The sequence below is a fragment of the Limulus polyphemus genome, unplaced genomic scaffold (assembly GCF_000517525.1).
Source record: "Limulus polyphemus unplaced genomic scaffold, Limulus_polyphemus-2.1.2 Scaffold1204, whole genome shotgun sequence".
Lineage (NCBI taxonomy): Eukaryota > Metazoa > Arthropoda > Merostomata > Xiphosura > Limulidae > Limulus > Limulus polyphemus.
In genome coordinates this window covers 86957-98301 of record NW_013666814.1, presented here as the reverse complement: position 1 = coordinate 98301, position 11345 = coordinate 86957, and positions in this window count along the sequence as shown.

Here is an 11345-nt window from a genome sequence, read left to right as displayed (position 1 = left end):
GGGTGTCCCTCAGCATCAACCACTACAGGTTTCCCGAAGCTGACTTATTGGTGGTATTTTTCTTACACTGGCTCCTCATATGTCCTTGCTCTCCACAGTTCCAACAACCTCTCTGGGTAGCAGCCTTTCCTGCTGTGGCATCTGCCCTGTGTTGAAGTTTCCAACATTGAGCTCTCTTGTGCCCAGGTTTGTTACAGTATCAGCAAAGTCCCTCAAACTTCTACGAGAGCTGCCCTTTTCTGGCTTTGAATCCTGATGACTGTACGAACCTCGGTACCTCTCCACTGGACTTAACGTAAGATTCGAATTCAAGAGCTCTGGCCATTGCATTCTGTATAGTAGAGGGGTGTGCTTGCTTTTCTTGTATTTTCAGTTGTGGACTGTCCAAGTCATCTACAAACTGATCCTTCAGCAACAGCTTGAAGACATCGGGTGGTGCAGTTGTGTAGGCCTTGTGTGCCATACTTTCCAAATCCTGTGCAAGCTCTTGCAGGCTCTCCCCTTTAGCAAGGACTCTCGTCCTAAACCTAGCCCTGTAGACTTCGGAGTGATTTTGAGTTCCATACCTGATTTCTAAAGCAGCTACCAGTGCTCTTTTGTTGTGCCTGTCGTCTGCTGACAACTGTCCAAGTATTCCCAGTGATTTTCCCTTCAGACTCGTTGCCAGGTATACTGCTTTCTGCTCCTCTGTCCATCCATTCATTTCTGCCATGAGCTCAAATTGTGCTCTATATGCTTCCCACGGTGCCTTCTCGTCGAATTCCTGTGGCTTCCTTCGTATTAGATCAACCCTATTGCTGACACTCATGTCTGGAATGTTACTTTTGACAGGACTGAAGATGTCTGCATTAGGGTTTAGTTGCCGGGTCTGGAAAGGGGCTTTCCATTGTCTGAGGCTGATAAGGTCCATGGCTAATATATCCTTCTTGTGTAAAAGACAGTAAATCATCCTTTAAGGTATTTAATTCACTTTGAAATTTATTAAGCTTTTCCATATGTACTTCTTGTTTCCTTTCTTGTTCCAGGTGCCACTGCTATAGTCTCTCTTATTGTTCATTTTCTTTCTCCTCCAACCACTGCTGTAGTCTCTCTTCTTGTTTATTTTCTCGTTCTTCTTGTTTCTTTTCTTTTTCCTCCAACAACAGCTGCAATTTCTCTTCTTATTTCTTTTCTTTTTCCTCCAACAACTGCTGTAATCTCTTTTCTTGTTTATTTTGCTGTTCGAGCTGCCACTGTTGCAGGTTTTCTTGCAACTGCTGTTGTATCTTTTCTTGTTCTTGTATTGCTGCCATCAAATCTGCTAAGCTGTAGTTTGATTTGCCACTTCTCGTTTCCACCTTCTTCTTTTTTTTTCTCTTTCCCGTCCCACTCTCTGATATCAGTTTGTTGTGTCTCTGGTCGTTTGTTAATTACCCGTAAAAATTCTTTTCGAAGAACTTCAGCGATACAAGTCCTTTCTTAAATAAAACTAGTTTATTCTTTCTCAATACAACTTCGCAATACATTTAATTTCCACAGTCACTTTAATTTAAACACACGCTATAATTCACAACGATTCACGCACTTTACTTACGACTTGACTCGATTATCTGTCTCTATATCTCCCTATTTGCAATTATCTCTCCGCTTTATTTGCCGGGCTTATATACTAAAATAGATAGCGCCTAGAAAAGATTAGAGTTGCCAGGAACAGTCATGATCCTTCTAGAAACTCATGACGTGTTACCAGCGTCACGTGACTTCCGCTGTCGTAACATGTTCGATGATTTTATAGACACAGAAATAAATATTCCGAAGTATAAATTTACTAAAATTCAATGTAAAAACATTCTTCATTTCTATGTTTATAATAGTCATATTACTTTTAATGAACAGTTATATAAGCAAACTCTGGGGATTCCAATGGGAGCTAACTTTTCTTCAAATATGGCCGATTAATATTAGTTTTTTAATGAAAATGCATTTATGAAACAGGTTTCAAATTCTAAGCTATACAATTATACGTTATATAGACGATCTAATTGCTATTAACAATCAATACTTTTCACCCAGTATAATATATCCAAAATAATTTGTAACAGAAAAAGTAATAATAATAATAATACATATGTTAATTATTTAGATTTGGATATCAAATTAGTAAATGGTAAAGCACAACTAAATATTTTTGATAAGAGAAGAGCATTTAATTTTCAATTCTTGGTTTGCCCACCCCTAATAGTGTGGTTCCTCGTGTGATGATGAAATGCCTTATTACGTCTCAATTAAAAATATTTGAAAGTCTTTATAACAACAGCACGTTTTTCATGGATTATGTTATATTATTCATGACTAAATTAGAAAATAATGGATATAAATACTGGCAAATAGAAAATTTTTTTACAAGTTTTATAATAAATTTCAAAATATTTTATTAGATAAGTATTCAATAAGGAAAAAACATTTTTCGTCGCTAGTGGTAGGTAGCTACTTTTAATTTACAAGTTAAATTTATTCAGTATAACCGGGACTAGAAGGATGAACTTTAAGTAGCTGGGCTTGTTTCGGCAACGTGCTGTACTTGAAATTTTGTGACAATATGAACTACTTAAGGTAAGTCTTGTAGTTTTTAAGATATCTTTTTAATAAGTCATTTTCAGAAAAAGAATATCAAAGAAGTTTATTGAAATGTTTTGAACATTCGTAAATGTCAACGATGGTTCAGCAAATTTCGTTCAGGTGCCTTTAGCCTTAAAAACTGTGATGGCAGGGGCCGACATATTAGATTTGATATTGATGCTCCGAAGACACTTATTGAGTCTAACCCAAGGCAACACACTCGTGAAATGGCCCTGAAATTGCATGTCTCTCATGAAACAATACGTAAACATCTACGTAATGTGGGAAAACTCCATAAAGAATGTATTTGGGTACCTAACGAACTCTTCGACGATCATTGTTTCTAATGTGTGAACGTTGCTTCGCCTGTTCCGGCGCGTAATGCGCGTGAACCATTTTTGGACAGAATTGTCACTGGTGGTGAAAAATGGATTCTCTATGCGAATATTAAACGCTAAAAACAATGGCTCAGTCCTACACAAAAACCACTTCCGACCCCAAAACCTGGACTCCAGCCGCAGAAAATGATGCTTTGCATTTGGTAAGGCATCAAAGGAGTAATTCAATTCGAACTCCCCAATTCACAGCGAACTGTCTGAAACGTTTAAATCAAGCCCTTCATGAGAAACACTCTTCACTCGTCAACCGGAAAGGTATTCTTCTCTACGACAATGCAAGTCCACATGTGGCACATTTGACGCAACAGAAGATTATGGAGTTGGGTTGGGAAGTTCTCCCCCACCCACCATATTCTCCAGATATGGCACCATCAGATTACCATCTTTTTCGGTTGCTGCAACATCATCTTAATGGGAAAACCTATGCAAATATAGAGGGTGTTAAAGAGGACATCGACATTTTTTTTGCTTAAAAGCCAAGTGATTTCTTTAATCAGGGTATTAACAACCTGATCGTAAAATGGAAAAGCATCATCGATAAGAATAGAGACTATTTCATTTAATAAATGTTTTGTTTTGATATACAAGTTTTTCGGGTTTTTTCATCTAAAAAAAAAAAGCGACATTAATTTCTTGACGACCTAATATATTATAGTAAGAAACATTAGAGTGATTGGTACAGGATTACCACCTTAAGTTGAAAGCTGACGCATAGATGTGAAAAAAATTGGGTGAGTAGGTGGTAAAAATAATTTTTTTAAACAACTTTTACCTAAACGTGACATCGCATTTTCATTAATGTATTCATTTTTAAATTCAAATGATAAGTTGGAGTAATTGATCGATTTAGTGAGTTGTTTACTAAAATTTCTTTAATAGTTATTGCAGTTTTTTTTTAATTCTAAGTACTTTTTGTTAATTAATAAGTAATTTTTGGTTCAATTTTCTTAATATAATATGAGTTTACTTTGTAATGTTAAAAGGTATTAATCTTTTAGTAGATTATTTCGGTTGCCTGGAGATTATACTAGTATACAGTGCCCAGAATTCCCAACTAAAACCAGGACATCGTGGCCCTTGTCCCTAATATAAAAATGGTTATTACAAATTTCAAGTAACTAAACATTTTCAAAATTTACTTTATATTTATCGAACTGTTCCACCATAATTACAAATACATTAACATTGGCATTGTTTTCGAAATAATTTCTATTATTTTTTGGTGATAGATAAAATAAGTAGGTAACAACAGTAAAATTATACATCCATTCCAAGAAATCTTTAATTATTCGCTTTATCCAAATCATTTTTAAATAGGCTATTTCACACCTGAATTTATTTAAGAATCATTAACACTTTGAAACATACTTTTAGGTTTTAGCATTACCTTGAAACTTAAGATATTTTTGTGAAGGAAGAATGAAACGTACAAGTTATTGTTTTTCATTAGTCAAAAAATCCAGTACATGACTGTGTAAAGTGTGTTTGACGATGAGCTCTACAAACTTAGACCTGCTCACACCCGAGTTTTTCACCACGTACAGACGGAGCTTTTGAGAAAGTTTGGGGGCAGGAGAGTACGTGTTACAACAATGAGCAAGTCAAGTAGTCTTATCACATTCGTGATTCGATGTGACTGACATTTTGATGTCTTTATCGACTCCATCGCCAACTGTGGACACGGAGGGGCCGTGCCACCCATTTCAAACTGGTGCTCCTCCAAATTTTATGGAATTCATGCGTTTGTACATAACTTGATCTGGTGTGGAATAACCTACCCTAGATCGAAGTTCGTAAAGTTATTTAGGAAAGAAAAAAATTTCAGTTTGGTAAAGCGCCACCTAAGTCACCAGCTGGGGAAGGGCTACACTCGCTCGCGATTTTCATAGTTCTTTCGGAAACAACTGAATTTGTGCTCCCTCTAATATTAAATGTGCCCCTCTGTGTGTGTATTGCTGCAGACGGGCCTGGTATTTATCATAAAACGGGGACGTTATGTGCGTTCCGAGCAAAGTTCTTGGGACACTGAGATTAACTACCTAAAAACGGGACTATCCCGACAAAACTGGGACGTCTGGTTACCATAGAATAGTGTAACAATAACAGCACACTCCGAACTTAAAAGTATATATTTTTTTATTACTCTAAAAGTTTGCTCAATTTAACTAATGCACTTTAGGTACTCTTCGCAAGCAAATCAAAATTACCTGTGGTAGAAATTTCCGCTTTAACTAATTCTACTCTCATTCTATTATTCTCACCCGTCTAAATATTTGACATTATCAATGATTATGAAGAAAATCTTTTCCTGGTTTCCACAAAAGCGTTACTCAGAAAAATTGATAATATATATATGGAAATAAGATAAACTTTAGCCTCCCAAAAATATATATATTTCTACTAAACAATGCCTACCATCTTCCACCCTTAAAGTAGAATAAATACCACTCTAATAATTCTACTACATGATACTCCCAACCTCCACCCTGCCTCTGTAGCCACAAATTGTTTCCCTTCTTTTATTGAATGTGTGTTTCGTCGTGTGCTATCACAATAAGGGATCAGAGTATACTAAACTTTACACATAACGTGACGTTTAGGCGGTTCGTTTAACTATTATACGTGATATACGTTTTTCTGGCGTGGTTAATGAAAGTGTTCTAAAACGTGACATTAATTTCTTGATAATCTAATATAATTAAAGGTAATTTTCCAAGTATTTATCCAATTTATCAATTGATCCAAGTCAGCTTGTAAAATCTCAACATCTTCAATATATCTAGAAACACCCAAAATTTAGTGTAATAAAAAAGTTTACTAATTATGCCCCTATCAATGTAAATAAGAAAGAGCAGAAGTCCAAGAACTGACCAATCAATCATGTGCACATATGTTCTTAAAGACAGCTAACACAGGTTTAGTCTAGCTGATGAATTCTGATATTTAAGAAAAAACCTCCAAGGCCAAAACTTGTACCGGGCAACTTTGTTTGAACTGCATAATAGACTGATTTATGTGGATTAAAAATAATAAACCTGCATTCTAACGCAATATATTTTAATATGTTACGTAGGGGTTTTGTGCATTTCCGCCATTACATTACAGAAAAAATCATTAAAGTATTAGCTTCCCAAATTATTCATAACAAGTAATAAGAATAATTAACAAAGTATTTCACAAAATGAAATAACCGTGTCAATCATTAAAGCGCACAGACAGGTGGGCTCAAGCCCCTACCTTTTGGCTCTTACGCCTAAAAACTGCAGTTTTTCTCAGTCATAAAAATTTTCACAAGTAGTAAAAGACACACCTAATTACCCTATCTATATCAGAGTCAATCCACAGTCCTCATACTCTCTCCTAATATATCCACCCCCCCTACATAAACGTCTTTCCTTACGATGTTTGAAAGATGCCTTTTTTTTGTCTATGAGCTCCTGCCCTTTTAATGTCCTCTGCACGTTACTAGTGTTAATTCTTAGATATGCAAGGAAAGCGCATTGTCAAGTATGTAATTCATTACCTTTATTGTAAAGAACGTGATGCCACCTACATCAGAGAAGCTTATCGACTATATCACGAACGTATCTGTGAACATCACTGAACTATATATAACTTAAAGGAGAATATACATTTAATAAAATAAAACATAATACAGAGAGAAATACGGGTGCAGACACTTTGTATAACAGCATGGTATAAAGACTTCGGATGTCAAAACCTTCTTGAAATTAATTGATTAATTAACTAATTATTCTATTGGTTAATTTATTAATTATTACTATTACCCCTTCGCCCATACGGCTCATTATTCCGCTGACAATAAATTGAAATGTAACCTTATGCCATGAGCAGGGTGAAGGAGGATTGTTTAATCTTCGAGCACCCTTGATTAGTAATTATTTCTTAGGAGATAATTATTTTTAAATCAAAATAACTGCCAAGAAAAACAACAACCTTATTGAAAAAGTTGATACATTCCTAACTCCAGAAATTAATAAATGTAATTGTAATAAAGTGATTTGTAAACTGTTGCTTCCAACTAATTTACTTCCTTTAATTTAAAGTTTAATGTTATTTTTGCGTTTCTGATTGAACTTTTTACATTTTGCTCTACTTCACTGAAATTTCATTTAATAATACAATTATTAAAGTTTAATTTGTTATATTGTTCCACAACATGTTTCTCATGGATATCTCACGATGTTTGTTTGTTATTCTCCTGTTTACCTTTAAAGTTTTTAACTGTGAGTGGAGCCTGACAAAAGCTTAAACTAAAACGTTGAGCTAATAGTAAAATGTAAGGAATATGGAGTAATAAGGAATATACCTCTGGAGTTTCAGATCGTTTTATTTAAAAGGAAATGTACTGCATATTCTAGCCAGCACTGTTATAGTGTGTACACCATTTATATAATTAATTACAATTAATCATGCTTTTCATGTTTTCATCATAAGAACTAAAAACAATTCCGAAATGTAACAAAAAAAGGCGAAACAAAATTACAAGCGTTTTCGCTCAAAGCTACATGAGGGCTATCTGCGCTTGCCGTCCCTAAATTAGCAGTGTAAGACAGTTAGTCATCACCACCCACCGCCAACTCTTGAGCTACTCTTTTACCAACGAATAGTGGAATTGACCGCACATTATAATGCCCCCACAGCTGAAAGGGCGAGCATGTTTGGTGTGATGGAGATTCGAACCCACGATCCACAGATTGCGAGTCAAGCGCCCTAGCCACCTGGTCATACCGGGCCAAAATTACAAGCGGCTGCGAGAAATGGCCAAGTCCAATTTTGCGCTTTTTAAGCGGAGCTAGCAATCGCACTCTGGACTTATTTAACTGAAATTGCTCAATAATCAAATTGAAATAACTAAAATGATTCTCCAATGAGACATTGAACAAAAGTTTACGAGTTTATTCCACTTATAATTACCAGTATTGAAACCCGAGTTATCGAGCTTTTCCATCGTCATATTACAATGCTAGAAACCGGGTTTCGATACCTGTGGTGGGCAGAGCACAGATAGCCCATTGTGTAGCTTTGTGCTCAACTACAAACAAACAAACCATCGTTAAAAGTCTCCTCCAGTGATTTCATTCTATTTCCACCAATGGAAATGCTTAAGATAACAAACGAGAACATACACGCACTGTGATGTTTTCAAGTTCGACCTCAGTTATCGAGTAACAGTGTTTCGTATCTGTTTTGAAAGTAAGGCCCACAGTTCTGAACAAAAAAAAAAAATAGGCAGACCTAAAAATGCATTACTTCAGTAAATTTAAATTATACTTACTTATTTTACGTTACTATTAAGTGGCTTCAGTTGATTATTTGTTGGTTTAATATTTTTGTATAAACAATCTCGTACAAAATAAAAACAAAACAAAATAGGACTAAACATTTGTGTGTATATATACATATATGTATTGAAATACGTTTTTATAAACATTTTAAAACTTTTTTTCCCTTAATCAGTTTGTCAAATGTAATTTTTTTTTACTTCAGAACAAAACCTTGTTGCTTAATGACAACAGATGCATAGTTAATTAGCAAATTCTCTCCACACAAAAACCTTGATGGCACTTTGTTTTATAAAATAAAGATGATCATATTTCGGTCTTTAATGAAATCATATTAGTCACTGCCTTTGTAGTAGATATTCCATGCATATTTTAAATGAAAGAATTATGTTCAGCAGCGAATGTAGAAATTTAAAAAGGAGTTTTTACTTTGAGAGGAAAAAAAGAAATAAGTGGCGAAGCCACACTAGGAGGTCCAGGGACATACCCGCCTTTTAAACATTTTGTAATTTTCACTGAAAGCTGTGAATTTTAATGGTTTCTAAGGCTAATTTTGCACTTTTTGAATATAATTTATGCATATATGGGTACAATACAACGGGTGCAATTGTAGACTCATCTGCCTACGGGTATAATGTTGTAAGGAACGTAAATTTAGTTTCAAAAGTAGAAGGGGTTGGTTGCTCTGCAAAAACACACACCCATGACTCTTCTCTAAATACATGTTTTGGGTTGGTTTCCAAATGGATCCTATAGCAACTAGTACGTAGTGTTATGTAATGAGTAGCACCCTGGTGGGCTTAATTGTTGGAGTTTCAATTAAAACTACTGTTACACCAAATTTATTTATTGGAGGATTTGTTATGATGAGTGGAATCACAAGTCACTAACTAGAGGTAGTTTACAGTTAGACTAAAGAATTAGTATCAGGCCAATGGTGAACACTTACAATACTTTTAATAATCCTTAATTCATCTAACTAACAGTTAATAAAACAAAACTTCAACAAACAAACATAAAATGGTTTTTCAACTCGATTAAAATACTTATATCTTCAGTATGCATTTTTATCAATACACATAGATATATTTCAACATAACATTTTATAAAACATTGGTATTAAATGACTAAGAGAGAATAGTCAAGTTTACTCACAATGGTGTTGTATTTGGAAATCGAATAATGTTAGAAACCTTCATGTTGCCCAAGACAGTGACTTTTCCAGCTTCCAGAGGAACTCTTTCTGAATTTCAGAGAACTCTTTGATTCCTGGAGGAACTCCTACTTTTCAGTTTCTGACATGGGTTTATAAAGCAAATTTTCTGTGTATTATTTTGATTATCTAAATAAAACACAGCATCACCCACAAGTAGTCCTGTGATCCTATTGGATGCTTTAGGGGAATCCCTGAGCTGTTCCAAAACCATAACCAGAACTCTCAAGTAATTTGTTACAGTTAGGTTGTGTTAGCTGGTCACCTATTTACTTGTACTGCTACACTCATGTGCTGCAAGTGATATCACTCGCTAAACCAAACTTTTCTGTAGATTTCCTAGTTCTAAAGGGTTGAGGTCAACCATTCATCAATCTGTCACAAGTTCTAGTAAACTCATCTTGTTTCTAGGCAATGCTTCTTACGTGGCTTAACCTTGTTTTTCTAGTTCATCCACGTTTCTTAGTTGTTTACAAAAATACAACTACTAATTTAACTTTATTCTTAAACTTTCTAAATTAATAAAAGCTCCTAAAAACGTCGAAGCAATTGTAAATTCCCTCGAAAATAACCCAATTGCTTCAGTTAATCTACAAAGAAACATTTGTTTGTTGTTGAATGGGAGAGTGAAAACATCACTCGTTAATGAAAAACGTCAGAAGAACATATCTTCCGGTGTAAATTACTGTAAATTACGTATATGGCTATATTAGAACTTACATCATACAATAACCTTCCATAGGTGGATGATACAAACGTTTGTAGTACAGTTTCTTGAAATATTTTGTTTGTTATTATTTTATTACAAGTTATAGCTTTTACAGTAATAAATAATATTTTAAAAACAGGTATTATGTTTCATCATAGGTACGATAATTTCAAGTACCCAAGTTTTAATGGTAAAAAAGATTTTAGTATTTAAAACAACAATAAACAATCTAATAATGCATTTAAATTTTAGAATTTATAGTGGTTACGTATGCATGTATATATCAATCCGTGTGAATTGGCATATTATTTCCTTATGGCCGAACAGAAAAAATATAAAAATGTTGTGGGAAATATTTTCATAAGATTAGGAATGTCTGGGGAAATAACGATCAAAGACTTATAGATATGTGCCTGTGTATTTGTAGGATTGTTTGATTTTATTAGTAAGGCTTCTCTGACTATTCTTTTGTTAATGTCAAGTTCATGTTTTAGTATGGTGACATTCTGTTCAGAAGAACTGTCTGTTTTTGTTCATACATTCATGGACTTGGGAAGGGACTTTTTTTTTTAAACCTATTTCACTTGTGTAAAAGGTTGGGCAATTAATTGAATGTCTTTATTTCCCTAGACATTCCTAATAATCAAATATTTGGTCCAATATTTCCATATTCTCATATTTATTAACTTTTTTCTGTTCAGCCATAAATAATCTGTCAATTCACGCGGATTGATATGCATATACATAAATAACAACTATCACTTCTAAAATCTAAATGCATTGTTAGATTTTATTTAAATAATAAAACTCTATTTACCGTTAAAACTTGGGTACTTTAGAATGATCGCACCAGTGTTCGAAATGTTGTACCTGTTTTAAAAATATTCTTTATTACTGTAACTTATAATAAAATAATACTTATAATCAGTAAGTAAACTCAAAACGAAATTATTAATTTTATTTGTTACTTGATTTATGTGATTGTAGCACTAATAACAAATACAAGTGTTGTTTAGCACTGAGTAAACTATATATATTCTTTCTTATTCGATGACGAGGAACCCTACTTTGAGACTAATTAATGGTCTGGAGACGGTACTTAAATGGGTAATGATATATAA